The 17,124-nt window shown below is 37.6% G+C and overlaps 1 long non-coding RNA gene across 1 annotated transcript; it reads right to left on the reverse strand.

Moving 5' to 3' along the window:
* Nucleotides 1–1,936: 1,936 nt before the first annotated feature.
* On the reverse strand, nt 1,937–15,849 carry LOC107830007 (uncharacterized). Its single transcript, XR_001658061.2, has 4 exons — nt 15,662–15,849; nt 15,452–15,579; nt 3,264–3,393; nt 1,937–2,254 (listed from the first exon to the last, which is right to left on the reverse strand). It is a non-coding gene; the product is annotated as an uncharacterized LOC107830007 (long non-coding RNA).
* Nucleotides 15,850–17,124: the final 1,275 nt, after the last annotated feature.

Consider the following 17,124-nt stretch of genomic DNA (forward strand, 5'->3'; position numbering starts at 1 on the left):
GCTAGATTCGAGCCGTTCGGAGTTAGATAATCGAGGGAAAGGCTTACTAGTGGATTGAGTAGCGTGTTTTGAGGTAAATATCTTACTTAACTTTATGTGGGGGAATTACCCCTTAGGATTGGTGTTGTTTTGTGTTAATTGTGATATGTGGAAGCCATGTACGCAAGGTGACGAGTGTGTACACGGGCTAAATATGGTAATTGACCGGTTTTAGCTATGTAGATTCCTTTCATGCCTTTAGTTGAGTTACCATAATATGTTATATTCATCATCGTTAGTCTATCTTCACATGCTTTACTTATCTTATCCCTTACTTGTTAATTGTCTTTACATGTTTAGTTAAAGTTATTGGTTTATCTATTCCGTATTTATTATTTAACCGTTGAGTTCCTTACTTGAAGTTGTTATTCTTCCTTACTTGAAGTTGTTATTCTTCGAATTATCTTATTGTTGAAATTGGTATCAAGTTATGAAGGTCGTGATTCACATTGAGGCAAAGTTGTAAAGTTGTGAAATGCCATTCTGGTTGAGTTGTTCACTTTCGGTCTTTATTGTTGAGACTTTTGTGCATATCGTGGATGAGTCAGGGCTATTTATTGTGAAAACACTATTATTATTGATTTCTTTGGCAAGTTGTGTTATTGGGCATTTGAGGTGCAATTTGTGATACGTTATGATATTGATGCGCATACGGTGAGATAAGGTGGACGTGATACGCGTGGCTAGTAGAGCAACTACTAGAAGTCATGTGGTGTGATAAGGTGGGATAAAACGCGGGATGCTATTTCGGAAAAAAAAAATTTCAAAACTAAATGCAAAGGCTCTCGCGGTGATATAAGGAAAGATTGTGATTTATTTTTTTGTGATTGAGACTACGAGGCGGTACTTCGGTAGTGACTCTTGTTGACATTTCCTCATTCTTTGTACTTGTCTTTGATTGGTATTTCCTTAGCATATTATTATTTGTCTTTCTCTGTGTTATACTATTTGCTTATCTCTGTGTATTAAATCTTGTTACGCTATTCGTTGTTTCAATTTTATTATTGTTTTTATCACATTGTCTACAATTGTTGAGTCTTTTATTTATTTTCAATAGGGCCCTGGCCTGACTTACCGAGGTTAGGGTTGGTACTTACTGGGTATCGTTGTGGTGTACTCATACTAATCTTCTGCATATTTTTTTGTACAAATCCAGGTACTTCTTACTAGCCCAGGCACTAGTCGGGATTCTACTGCGGAGACTTCAAAGTATACTTGCCGGCGTCTGCAGGCCTCAGAGCCCCCTTCTTTCTAGATCTCTTATTTCATTATCCTTTATATATATAGACACGATATATAGGATTACCCAGTATTTATACTTAGAACTTGTGACTTGTCACTACTAAAAAAAGTCTTTTAGCGGCAATTAATATGCTCTTTAGCGGCAATAAGATTTGCCGCTAAAAATATTTACCGGCAATTAATTTTTGGCCAATGTAGCCAGTGTCACTAAAGACTTTAGCGGCCATTGGACGAAATGCTGATAAAGATCCCTTTTATTGCCGCTAAAAGTACTTAGTTTTAGCGGTAATTATTTACCGACAATTAAAATGGCCACTAAAAATCCCCTAAGATATCCAATATTATACATTTTATGACTTTTGTTATTGCCGATAAAGACCCATTCATTTGACGGTAAAAAGAGCCCTTTTAGCGGCAAATGTTAGGGGCACTAAAACTATATATGAGCTAGCTTTTGTTCATATATTTAAAGGCTTTTGTTATGGCCGGTAAGAATCCATCAAATTGCCAGTAAAAGAGGACTTCTTAATGAACTTTCTTATTGCTAGTAAGCATTAAGAAAGGTTCTTTTCATAACATGTAATGCACATTATCCATATTGAAATTTAATTATAATAAGAATAAGATTCAATCTCATAAAACTTATTACACTTAATTAAATACACAACAAAATCTACTATTTCATAATTTTAAAGTGTCTACAACATAACCAAAAAGGTAACATATTTGAATTAAATAACTAGCGTAATTTGGCACCTAATAACTGGCATTATCAAATAGCTATAATACTATATATAAATGGTGCCATGAAAGTTTCTCCAACTCTAGATCATGATGCAATTTTCCACATGCCAGATATCTGAACAACTACTTAATCTCTAGCAAACGTTCAAAGAATAGTTGTTTGCCTTCTCATGCCATATACTACCTCACCACTAGTCTACTGGGCTATATGCCTTGTATACTGCACTACCTTTATAGGAAATAAATCAAAGCACAAAATTAGTATTTGTTTTGTTGTAGTGGTAAGCTATGACTAGTGTGATAATTGCACAATTATTTTAAAACTGATAATCATAAAATAGACTTAAGCACTCCCAGGGAAACTTCTGAAATTTAGCAACAAAGCATGCACTGACGAATTTGGTAAGTGCTAACTGTCAAAGCATTGTGTTCCTCATTCAGTTATATGTTTTGCGTGCAGACTTTGAAACCAACACAACACACACAAATAAAGAACCTCAAAACAAATTTTAATTAACAACAGAAGGTCCATCTTTGAGGATCTCAACAATCTATACTATGTGACAACTAGCAATTTTAAGTTAATTTTTCACAAAACTGCTTACTTTTGTGCTCTAAACTAACAAGACCACATGCTCAGGCTGCCACTCATTCGCAACTATGTGAAATGGTAAGAATTTAATCTGAATCGGGACCAAGCTAAAAATATAATAAATTTTTATTTTTAGTTGTCCGGTCAATACGATAGGTGGCATTACTTGATTCTTTTTATATTTTATAAATTTACTTATATTCGGTCACTAGAATGAAATGGTTGATGTCTGTTTGGTATATAAATGTTTGATGCCTGTTGATAAACAAATACTGATAATTTTTTTTTATGAAGTAATATAAACAAATATTGATAATTTCTGTATAACTTTTTCTTATTTGACTTTCTAAAATCTTTTATTTCAGAAGACATTACCATATTAGATCAGTACAAATACAAACAAGTTTTGTTTTTTTCTTTTTGGACAGTTAAAGAGTAATCCTAGCAATTCCTACTTAAAAGTTAATAAGGGAGTGCTGAGATGATACTTATTGTATACAACTTGTTCAAGAATGCATAGAAATGACCTCCTACCATTTTAATATAAATTAATCTGAATTTCAAGGCTTAGTAAGATGTCATTAGAACCATAAACACTAAACAAATATATAAAAAAAATTAGAAGCAGAGTAAAGCCCTCAAATACCTTGATGGTTTTTTCCTTTACCACTTGAATGAGGTTCAGAGGTATCCATGCCTCCAACTTTGAGTTTCTCACAGTCCTCTATCATATATATGTCCATTCCCTTTCTACTTCCCGCTTTGGTACTTGATAACTAGAATCAGAAGATAGATTCCAATAATGAGTGACTCTGAAGAATATACATGTACGAATATATTGGACAAAAATAGCTATTTATAATTAATTACCCAAATGTTTGTTCACATCACTGGGGGAATATTGGACAAACTCAATTCTGCATATGCTATTGATCGATCTCGAGAAGGATGAAAAAGATGAACAAAAAAATAAAAACAAGGCAGAAATAAAATGTGAATGAAAGTGGATCAAGAAAAGAAAAGGAAAAATAAGCAACTCATATTGTATTCACCAACATATTACATCATAGCTCCAATCATATTAAAGAATTTAGAAGTTTTAGAATTGGTTAACATCGCTATCCTAACAGACGAGCAACATGACTAAAACCAAGGAGTTAACTACTACATGTTTCTCTTATTATACCATGGATATTATAGCGATAGCAAGTTGAAGAACATAAATAAGCAATATAAATTTAAATAGAAAAAAAGAAAAGGAATCTTTACTTTGAAATTGCATTTATGCCGTTTATGTAGCTTGTTCATGGTAGCGATTTGCATCGAGAATGTCACGACCCAAATTCCATTAGAGGTCGTGATGGCGCCTAACACCACTTTCAGGCCAACCAACAATAATTGATTAACTTAATTACTCATTTCACTATTTTTGAAATCATAATTTTCTTCAATTAAATAGTAAGAGATAGACTTTACAAAGTAAATGATAGTATTTTCACAACTACAATACTGAACAGCCCATAATCACCCCCAAAACCCGGTGTCACAAGTACATGAGCATCAACCAAGAAATATATTAGAAATACAACATCTGTTTGAAAGTATAATTAGACAGGAGAGGGTAGATAACTCTGATGGAGACTCTGTGTGCTGCGAATTCGCAACATGGGATGCAGCTCACCTAAGTCCCCCAAAATAGCCGCGCCTCTGCGCCCACAAGTCTGCTAGACATATACGCGTCTGCACAAAAATGTGCAGCAAGTGTAGTATGAGTACGTAAATCAATACGTACCCAGTAAGTATCTTGTCTAACCTCGAAGAAGTAGTGACGAGGGGTCGACTCCGATACTTACTATGGTCTAACAATAAATAACGATATTATACTTAAGCATGGATTATATGAAACAGTTGTAAACTCAATAACAAGAAGTGAGTGGACAATTCTTTTATTAATAGGAATTTTTTTCAAATTTATTATCGTCATTTAACAATTTATATCTCAATCCAAAGAAGTAATATCAATTATAATTGGTTCCAAAGATTTATCATGCACAAATTATGCCGAGGTCGTACGACCTGATCCAACATAATATTTAAACTGTGCACTGCCGAGGGTCGAACGACACGAACCATAGATGCATCTGCTACCGAGGCATTCGGCCCGCTCCACAAATAGAAAATATTTTAAGGAAAACACAAATTCTCAATAACAGTCAAGTGTTTCATTCACAATTTCAAGTAAGTGAAATTTAATTCTTTTATCAGGTTTCAAGAGAATTAAGCAATTAAGTTAACAAGTAGGGTACAAACATTGTAAGTATAGCATGATATGAGTCCTAGACTACCCGGACAATAGCATAATTAGTAGCTACGTACGGACTCTCGTCACCTCGTGCGTACGTAGCCCCCACAAATAGAATCACCTTTTAATTCAATTCACCTATGGTTAATTCCCTCTTACAAGGTTAGAAAAGAGACTTATGTAGCCTCAAAGCCTACTTTCCGGTCCAAGATTATGCTCAAACCCTCAATTTGGTGCCGAACAATCCAAAACTAATCAAATAGTATATAAACTAATCAATACATGTTCAAAAGTTCATATTCCAACTATTAAAGTGATTACCCAACCCTAAAAAGGAAATAGGTTCACATAAATTGAAACGGATGGAGTATATGATTCTTTTTACTACATTCCATAACCAATTTCGTGGCCAAATCCCATTTTTATCCAAAACCTAGGTTTTCATCTAAACCCCTTGATTTTACATAATTTTTACATGTTAATCTACCAATAATCTATGTATTTAACTCATGTTGTATAGAAATTACTTACCTCAAAGTGCTAGGTGAAAACCCCCCTTCCAAGAGCTCCAAAATCGCCCAAAAGATGAAAGAAAATGAGCTAAATGGCCTAAGTCCCGCATTTAATAGAGCTGTGCACAGATCTCACATGTCGCATTTGCAACACCTGGTTCACAAATGCGAAGGTCGCAAATGCGACAAACTCATCGCAAATGCGAACCTGGGCTCCCACTGCCAAGGTCGCAAATGCGACCAAGGGGTCGCAAATGAGAACACTACCAAGGTCGCAAATGCGACGAAAGTGTCGCAAATGCGACCAAAGTGTCGCAAATGCGAACATTGCCCAGCACAGGCTTCTTCGAAATTGCGAAGCCTTCCTCGCAAATGCGAGGTTCTCAAATGCGAACACATTCTCGCATTTGCGAGACCCGCAACAGCTGCCAAGAAACATCAGAAAAACTGAAGTTTTTCTCATCCTCCCGAATGTCTGAAACTTACCCGAGCCCTCGGGGCTCCACACCAAACACCCACACAAGTCTAATAACACCATACAAACTCGCTCGAGCGATCGAAACACTGAAATAACATCAAAAACCACGAATCGGACGCCAAAACACATGGATTAACTCATGAACTCAAAAACTTCTAAAAATACTTACGCGCGTCCGATTCCTATCAAATCAATTCGAAATGATGCCAATTTTGCGTGCAAGTCTTAAATGATATTACAGACCTACTCCAACTTCCGGAACCAGAATCCGAACCCGACATCAAAAAGTCCACCCTCGGTCAACCTCTCCAAAAACTTCAAATTTTTATTTTTCGCCAAATGACCCCGAAACGACCTACGGGCTTCCAAATACACTTCCGGACGCGCCCCTAAGTCCAGAATCATTATACGGAGCTATTTCCAGGATCGAAATCCCAAATGGATATCGATAACATTGAAATGCACTTCAACCCAAATTTATGAAATCCTTTCAAAATGCCAACTTTCCACAATAGGCGCCAAAACGCACCTGGGTCATCCAAAACCCGATCCGGATATACGCCCAAGTCCAAAATCATCATACGAACCTGTTGGAACCTTCAAATCCAGATTCCGAGGTCGTTTACTCGAAATCACACCTTAGTAAATTCTTCCAACTTAAAGCTTCCGAAATGAAAATTTTCTTTCTAAATCAACTCTGAACTTCCCGAAATTCAATTCCGACCACACGTACAAGTCATAATACTTGAAATGAAGATACTCATGGACTCAAACTGCCGAACGACGCGCTAGGGTTCAAAACGACCGGTCGGGTCGTTACATTCTCTCCCACTTAAACATACGTTCGTCCTCGAACGTGCTAAGAACTGTTCTGGAGTTGTCTGAAATCACCGTTTAACACCTCGTACACCTACCTCTGCTACCACAACTCAGTTGAGCACATTAACTCGATCCAATCTGAAGAGCTTCCCCTTTATTTAGTCAAGTCTTAGAGTCAAATTCCAACATCCAAAATTCTCCACCAGGCCTGTTTCCAACATACGAACACCGTATCAATCACTACACACTGCACCAAACATGATTGTATACCCTTACTGAATTCTTACCATGCACCGCGTAACTTATTTTCCCGAGGCAATCTTTCTAAATAAAAACAACTAAAATTTCCATGAACCCGAAGCCCGTAGTGTACCTCATGACCAATTAAGCCTTGCTTTAACTCTCGCAATACAGCCACGACAGAGAAGATGTGTAGAACTCATAATCACCTGTCGAATCACAATTTATGGAGTCTCTCCTCCCGACAAGAATCATTACCTTATTCTAGACTGAATAACAATATTTACTCTTTAATATGACTTATATAAATCTGATCGCACTGATCTCAGGTCCAATAATCGCGTTTCACCCAGTACAAACTGCTCAGGCAATAAGCCACCTCAGATACTGCAAAAGCCTCATATGATGCCACATTGTGCTAACAAGCTACAAACTCGAATGTGATACATAAGAAAAACGAACTCTGGAATAAACTACTCAACCCACATAACTAATTTAATAACCGAAAAGATGTTATGAACCTTCCTCAGAAATGAGACACAAAACATACAAGAATAGCTATGGAAAACTGTACTCAACGTCACACTGTTGCGGCGTGCAACCCGATCCACACATGATACCGTTGCGACGTGCAACCTGATCCAACCATGATACCCGTTGCGGCATGCAACCTGATCCAAACAACATACCTGTGGCGGCGTGCCACCCGACTTGCACATAATAATGCTTATACTCACTAATGTCCGAATATCAACCATAAGCACGCCAAGTACATAATGCAAATCCTGGGGATACTGGTAGCGTCATGCGCTATAAAACTCAAGCACAACTAAGGTACGATATATGATCTGCATCTCGAGAGCCATCCTGCTCACATAACACCACCGCTACACGGGACCTCAACACATTGTACAAATAATCAAGTCGTCTCTCAACCCACATGGCACAATAGAGTATTACATGAAATAGCTGGCGATGAAATTAACATCCCAAGCCTGAATACTCTTCCATAAGGAATGTTATGCTGAATGAACACACCCAGGCTGGTGTAGAGTACACATCCACATTTGGACCCATCAACGGACCTCGAACCGATTCTGATCATACCATGCTTGGGCAAATAACCTCTCAAGGAACCACAATGACCCTTTTCCCATGACACGCAAGAACAACCGTCGAATCCGCAACAAACTTCCACAATTCACAACCAACTGAATAGAGCGCCTTTTTCAGGCCTAAACCCTCACATTAGCGATAGTACAAAAATCTCATGTACTTGGTTTCAATCTTTAATCAATCAAGTGACTACATGTCACACTTATACAATCTTCATGTGGGATACGCTTCCACGACCCTCCACGCCAGGTAACAAGTCTGCACCTCCATACCGCCGGCCACATTAATGTTGTAAAGCAAATCAAGAATCCGCAAATTAGTACACAAAACCTCTTACACAGGACACCGATCTCAGGTGACGCTAAAGACAATACCAACTGATTCTAACCATATGAATTCTTTCCTGCTCGTCCGAGCTCGTGACATTCTTGTCAACACCGAACCGCAACCTTGATCCTCAGCTTCCGATTTTCATGCCGCTCACTGCATCTAACATGACAATACGTGAGAGTATAAGAAGTCCATAAAAACCCCTGATCCACTAATAGAATAAATACTCTGTCATATAGCAACCTTTCACTTAACTAATTTCAGGAGAACCATTGCAACACGTGACCGAATTCTCATAACCGCAGAAAATACAACCCCAAGTAGTGGTCTAAACCACCATGACCCTTCCGGGATCTATCTATACATAACAGGCCATAATTATTCGAGTGCCTCCAAGTAAAATCAGTTACGGTGGCTATCAAGCTTCGCACATACCTCCATAACCACCTGTAAAGCTTAACACGTTGAAGGAACTGATCATTGCAACATCATGTCGATTCAACCATTGCTAACTGATCCGACTTCTTCTAATTTACTCCGGACTTGCCTTAGGAATAATAATAGCTTCATTCAAAACACGATGAACCCAATTCGCACTCATCCAGAAGGACCCTATTTCACGAGACCACGTTGTCTCAAAACCCACAAACCATCTCATACCCTCCCTGTGCGCACATTCGTATCTTCAACTGGTACACCCATTTTGATATTTTCTTTATGAATCCGAAGTTATTTTCTCCCATTCCTCCAGTGCTACACCGCAGACCGATGATAACATAGAACACTCCAAGCCCCTTTTCGTAATCCGCTGCAATGCTCGATACTTAACCATACTACGGACTCGAAATCCTTAGGCACCGCACTTTAAATTTTTTGAATCCATTAGGACCGTTGTTGAAAGTCACCCACTCTGACTTGTTTCCAAATATGATCAAACTCCAAGGCTCTGCTAGCACATGAACGCCCTCTCAAAGAAGCACCCGATTGAATCACCTTTCTCGTACATCACATTTACACGAAGCATAAATCTTGGGTCTTCTCAAAGCCTGCACATAAATCGATAAGGCCAATTATAGCACACATTCCTCAAATCCTTTGCTCAAATCACCACTGATGTTCTCTTTCCTTAGTCGTAATAAACCACCAATATGCCGATAACCAGAAACCTCACAAGTAGACAACCATGCAACCCAATCGTAGGTTGTGAGGCTCTCCTACTTAGCTTGAAGCTACCATTACATAACCCTGGAATCTACCAAGATTCCTTCTTCCTCACTGACATGACCTCGAGCAATCGACCCGCCAAATTCCTCGAAATCTTCCTGTTAACCATTTCATGAATGCTCTGAATCCCTAGCCATATTCACGTGTTCGACCTCTTACCGGGTAGCCAATAGAATTCTTCGTAGAAGCTTCGTCAACACCATGCAACCGTTAACCTGCTAACCGAAAATAACCCACTTATGGAAATTCCATGCCGGCATCTTCCAACAACGCTGCACCGAGTACAATTACCATGAAACCAATAAACCATCCTGAGCCCGTGCTCATTCACCAGTTGTACAAGTCCGTTCACTCCTCATGGACATCAACTAAAGGTGCGACAATACATTCCAATCCAAAGTCATGTTGTATCCTTCTTCATATCAAGTAACTCCGTTCCGTCGTATCCAACCTTTCTGCGTATAGCAGCCAATATTCTAAATTAAGTTCGTAGACTTAGTCACTGTCCACCATGAGTTCCAAATCACTCTAAACTCTCATCAACGCATGTAGCTATACTACCACAGAACCCATATGCTACCGGACCACTCTCCCACTTTGGTCAGACCCTCTTCTTTAAGAAACTACTCGACTTTTGTTTTCTTACACTTGGCCTTCTAGAAGTTTAACCACCGCAAGACACCTCCCACATGTCCTTCCTCATCCTTCGCTGCCCAGTTGTTGCCTTAAATCAAAATACATCTCTGTAGCACTTGAATTAATAGATCGCTACTAACTTTAAACCTCACCTTTCTCGAGCCATCAACACTAGGAACGTCGATTCAATTCTGAACCACAGCACACCGCGATCTCTGACAGCCACTTCCCCGGCACCATTTCACCATACCCTGCCCCGAAGGCGAATTGAAGAAAACCATAACACCGACGAACTTAACACATTCAACAAGGATAACGTCACCACATTACTGATGAAAATTTTGTCATGCTCGAAAATACCACGTCTCGTTACTCCATCAACCCAACCCTGAACATTCATAGTCCGATTGTCTTTCCTCTGCCGGAAATAAAACGTTGAACCTATGAATCATGCACTGAGAAAAACCTCCTTTCAAGTCATTCACTGCCCCGACACATAGACAAGCATTTTACCATTACATCAATACTATGCGATAACAACTCATGAATCATCATAACAACCAGTGCCCAACTTCAAAACCATAGGAATTACTGATACTGAGCTAAAACGACAAGACAACCTTCCGCAAGGCGACGACCATAGCCCAAGCAATTACGCAGGGAGAAACATCTTGCATCACATATGTAGTACCATTAAAATTACTCGATTCCCAATTGATAACAAGCGCTTCACGTCGCATAAGATTGAGTAGGAAAAAAATAAAGGGACAAGTCTCAAAGGAATCAAATCGCATTATGAGGAATCAAGAAGGGAAGTGCTCCTATCAGCCATGTAGCCTCTCGAAAATAAGTACAGACGTCTCTGTACCGATCCGCAAGACTCTACTAGACTCGTTCATGACCCGGGAGACCTAAGTGAACCTAGTGCTCTGATACCAAGTTGTCACGACCCAAATTTCATTAAAGGTCGTGATGGCGCCTAACACCGCTGTCAGGCCAGCCAACAATAATTGATTAATTTACTTACTCATTTCAGTATTTTTGAAATCATAATTTCCTTCAATTAAATAGTAAGAGATAGACTTTACAAAGTAAATGATAGTATTTTCACAAGTCTGCTAGACATATATGCACCTGCACAAATATGTGCAGCAAATGTGGTATAAGTACGTAAATCAACGCGTACCCAGTAAGTATCTTGTCTAACCTCGAAGAAGTAGTGACGAGGGGTCGACTTCGACACTTACTATAGGCTAACAATAAATACCGATATTATACTTAAGTATGGATTGTATGAAAAAGCTGTAAACTCAATAACAAGAAGTGAGTGGACAATTCTTTTATTAATAGAAAAGTTTTCCAAATTTATTCTCGACATTAAACAATTTATATCTCAAGCCAAAGAAGCAATATCAATTATAATGCGCAAATTATGTCGAGGTCGTACGGCCCGATCCAACATAATATTTAAACTGTGCACTGCCGAGGGTCGAACGGTACGAACCGTAGATGCATCTATCTGCTACCGAGGCATTCGGCCCGCTCCACAAATAGAAAATATTTTAAGGAAAACACAAATTCTCAATAACAGTCAAGTGTTGCATTCACAACTTCAAGTGAAATTTAATTCTTTTATCAGGTTTCAAAAGACTTAAGCAATTAAGTTAACAAGTAGGATACAAACATTGTAAGTATAGCATGATATGGGTCCTAGACTACCCGGACAATAGCATAATTAGTAGCTACGTACGGACTCTCGTCACCTCGTGCGTACGTAGCCCCCACAAATAGAAGCACATTTTAATTCAATTCACCTATGAGGTTAATTCTCTCTTATAATGTTAGAAAAGAGACTTATCTCGCCTCAAAGCCTACTTTCCGGTCCAAGATTATGCTCAAACCCTCAATTTGGTGCCGAACAATCCAAAACTAATCAAATAGTATATAAACTAATCAATACATGTTCAGAAGTTCATATTCTAACTATTAAAGTGATTACCCAACCCTAAATGTAAGATTCCTAAAATTCACCCCCTCCCCCCTCCCCCCTCCCCCCGGGACCACGTGCCCGGATTTCGAAAAGTTTTGAAAAAATTGTTATTCATAACCTCACGAACTAAAATACTCCCTCTGTTTCAATTTATGTGAACCCATTTGACTGGGCACGGAGTTTAAGAAAAGAGAGAAGACTTTTGAACTTGTGGTGTAAAATGAGGCACATATATTTTGTGTGGCTATAAATCGTTGCATAAAGGTAAATTGTTTCCAAATAAGGAGAGAGGTCATTCTTTTTGTCATGGACTAAAAAGGAAATAGGTTCACATAAATTAAAACGGATGGAGTATATGATTCTTTTTACTAAATTCCATAACCAATTTCGTGGCCAAATCCCATTTTTATTTAAAACCTAGGTTTTCATCTAAACCCCTTGATTTTACATAATTTTTACATGTTAATCTACCAATAATCTATTTATTTAACTCATGTTGTATAGAAATTACTTACCTCAAAGTGCTAGGTGAAAACCCCCCTTCCAAGTCTTAAATGACATTACAGACCTACTCCAACTTCCGAATCCAGAATCCGAACCCGATATCAAAAAGTCCACCCTTGGTCAACCTCTCCAAAAACTTCAAATTTTTATTTTTCGCCAAATGACCCCGAAACGACTTACGAACCTCCAAATTCACTTCCGGATGCGCCCCTAAGTCCAGAATTACCATACAGAGCTATTTCCAGGCTCGAAAATCCCAAACGAACATCGATAACATTGAAATGCACTTCAACCCAAATTTATGAAATCCTTCCAAAATGCCAACTTTCCACAATAGGCGTTGAAACCCTCCCGAGTCATCCAAAACCTGATCCGGACATACGCCCAAGTCCAAAATTATCATACGAACCTGTTGGAACCTTCAAATCCCGATTCCAAGGTCCTTTACTCGAAATCACACCTTAGTAAATTATTCCAACTAAAAGCTCCCGAAATGAGAATTTTCTTTCTCAATCAACTCTGAACTTCCCGAAACACTACTAGAAATCCGGTAAAAACCGACCAAAAATACCGACCAATGTTGGTCGGTAATGGCCAAAAACCGACCAAAACGCGACCATTTACGTGTGGACGGTATTTTTGTGGTCGGAAAGGAATACCGACCAAAGTTGGTCGGAAATTACCGACCAACTTTGGTCGGTCAATTAAATTCAAAAAAAAAAATATTGCAAAAAAAAAACCGACCAAAGTTGGTCAAAAAAAACCGACCAAAGTTGGTCGATATTTTAATTATGTAATAAAAAGATTCACCATCTGGAAATCGAACCGGCGCCTGTACTGTGGCAAGATACTATTCTACCACTAGACCATTGGTGCATTTTATTTTAACACTATCTTTTATTTGATTTATACTCTTTAATTGTATTTTCGCACGAAAATAATCGACCAAAGTTGGTCGGTTTTATTAAAAAGTAAAATTACCGACCAAAGTTGGTCGGTTTTTTTAAATGACCCGCCGAATTAACCGACCAATTTTGGTCGGTTTTTTTAATATTAATTTTTATTTATTTTAATTGAAAAACCGACCAAAGTTGGTCGGTTTCTTGAAACATAAATTTTGCGGGACTCAAAAATAGTTTCCCGCATTTTTGCGCCAAAGAAAACCGACCAAAGTTGGTCGGTTTGAAAAAAAAAAATTAAAAAAAAAATATTTTGAAAAACCGACCAACTTTGGTCGGTTTTTTGGTCGGTTTTTTGACCGACCAAAGTTGGTCGGTCGACCTTGGTCGGTTTTTGCCGAATTTTTTGTAGTGAAATTCAATTCCGACCACACGAACAAGTCATAATACCTAAAGTGAAGCTACTCATGGCCTCAAACTGCCGAACGACACGCTAGGGTTCAAAACGACCGGTCGGGTCGTTACAGAGAACCTATTATAAATATCAACACATTAGGAGACAAGCGGACCAGATAAGTATCTTAAGTATTTTAATGTTTAAACCTACCTCCAATGCAAGCTTAAGAAAATCTCCACCAAACTCTGTGCCGATCATCATGTTACAAACTAATTTTTCTCTATCGAACATCATCTTGATGATATAGACATAAGAATCTTGAGGAGAATAAGAAGACCAATTAACAATAAAACTAATCCCATTAAAGACGAACTAAGTAATTCTCAGCAGCATAAACCTATCCAACAATTGCAGCAACAACAACATCATGGATAGAAAACAATCTTTTAAGCTTTCAAGTTTCATGAAAATTTAGTACAAGAAGATTAGTATTTAGCTTTTGCAATACACTATAAATAGCTTCCCTAGTATCGTGTGATAGTTTCTGATCTATCTATGCAAGAAGGAAAATAAAACAGTATATCACCAATCACAACAATAAAATTCTTACTATTCTTACTATCTTCCGCCGTTAACTCTCATGAGAGCTACATTATTCTAGAAAACCAATTAGAACAAAGTACGTTTGTGCATACATAACTTCTAGAATATTGAGATATTGTAGAGGGGTAATAATACATCTAACAAATAACCTCTTGATAAGATATAGGTTAAAACATGATATCTTTTTAATTTTTATCTCTTTTAACTCCTAATATGAAGAATTCATATGAACCTACCCAATAATCCCTTGTTTGAGGATAGCAATTTTAATAAATAATACATCAAAAGAACAAATTGATACTCCCGATTTACATGGCTAGAGTAAATATTGCTTAAGATTTCAACCTTGGCTTTCCAATTTGCATATTTGATTTGTTTGGTAATTATTAAATAAAATACTTTATTTTTCTTTCTCCTTTTGTTTTATCTGCATATTTAGTTAGCAACAATCAAACTTTTCAGACTATTTAGAGAAACTACATATCCAAAGTTCTTTGTATTCACTAACATTTTGAAGCTTTCTTTCTTACTACTCCTTTTAGCTAAAGTTTCTTAATATTTTCTTCTTCTTCAGATCTACAATATTCCGAGAGAAAATTTAAATCTCATGAGACAATGAATTCAACAGCCAAAAGAACATGACTATAAAATCAAAGAAAAATAAATTCTCTAGAAAATCAATAATAATTCACAAAGCACCTGATGCAAAAAATTATTTTAAAAAATCTCTAATAGACATTTTCCATTTATCATAATACATAAAACAAAAGAGATTAGAAGGGACCTTAAGCTCAGAGGTGCAACTTTTGGCTCCTTCAATTTCAGAAAAATAGCATGGATTCCTCGAGTGACGATGCAGAAGAAGAAGCGCAACAACTATGCAACAACAGAGCCTCAAACTCTTTTGATGTTCTTCATTAATTTATTAAAAAAATAATGAATCTTTCTCAAGTAGTAGTCAAAAAATAAAGAAGATGAAGTTAATGATAAGTACCAGAGTAATCGATCCTGCAGTAAATAGAGATGAATTTTGAGTGCTAGGGTTTCAGTTGATTTTCATTTGTCATTCCTCTAGGATATTGATGAATAAAATATAAAAAAATAGTTAATTAATATTAAGGAGGAAAATGAAAAATAATTTGGAGGGATTGTGAAAAAAGGTTCCGCTCTTGAAATTGTTAGAGTTATAGTTAAAGACTAAAAAGTAGAAGTTTTAGTGGCAAGTTTTTTTAATTGCCGGTAAAAAGTATTTATTCTCGGCAAATATTCAATTGCCACTAATATTGGTCTATACAAAATAAATTAGCGGCAATTAAGTTATGGCCACTAAATAATTGCCACTAAATGCCTTTTTTGTTGTAGTGTGTATTTTTACCGGATCTCAAGATTTGTATATGCTGAGTTGAATCATTGTTTTATATATAGGTGTTGAGTTTGAGGATTTCATTTATTATTATTTCAATTATTTTATGTATTGTTAGGCTTACCTAGTCTTAGAGACTAGGCGTCGTCCCTACGGAGAGAAATTGTGGTCGTGACAAGTTGCTATCAGAGCTCTAGGTTCATAGGTATTACGAGTCACAAGCAGGTTTAGTAGAGTCTCGCGGATCGGGACGTAGACGCCTGTACTTATCTTCAAAAGGTTATGGAAATATTAGGAAAAGCTTCACTTCTTTGATCCTTATCGTGCAAATTTGTTGACTTCGAATTCTAAATCTTTGTCTTTCTATTCTCTCACAAATGGTGAGGACACGCATAGCTGGATCTGACGATCAGACACCCGCGCCCCCTGCTAGAGCTGCGAGAGGCCAGGATCGGGGCTGTCACGACCCAAAATCCACTAAAGGTCATGATGGCGCCTAACACCGCCGTCAGGCAAGCCAACAGTGGATGATTAACTCAATTACTCATTCTAGTATTTTTGAAATCAAAATTTCATCAATTAAGTAGTAAGAAATAGAATTTTACATGGTAACTGATAATATGTTCACGACTACAACAATAAACCACTCATAAGCACCCCCAAAACCCATTGTTACAAGTACATAAGCATCAACTAGGAAATATAATACAATTCAACCTCTGTCTGAAATGCAAATTAGATAGGAGAGTATAAATAACTCTGATGAAGACTCTGCAGGCTGCGGATCGTAACATAAAATGCAGCTCACGGTAAGTCCCCTCAACATTCGCGCCTCTGCGCCCAAAAGACCGCCAGACATATATGTACCTGCACAAAAATATGCAGCAAGTGTAGCATGAGTACGTAAATTAATGCGTACTCAGTAAGTATCTAGCCTAACCCCAGAGAAGTAGTGACGAGGGGTCGACATTGACGCTTACTAGTGAGCCAATAAGGCAAATACAGTAAGAAGTAAAACAGATATGGGGCAGAATAAATATGCAAATTAAACAAATATAAATATGTGGTACATTCTTCCTCTCAACAATAAACTC

This window comes from Nicotiana tabacum, chromosome 22 (genome assembly GCF_000715075.1).
Source record: "Nicotiana tabacum cultivar K326 chromosome 22, ASM71507v2, whole genome shotgun sequence".
Lineage (NCBI taxonomy): Eukaryota > Viridiplantae > Streptophyta > Magnoliopsida > Solanales > Solanaceae > Nicotiana > Nicotiana tabacum.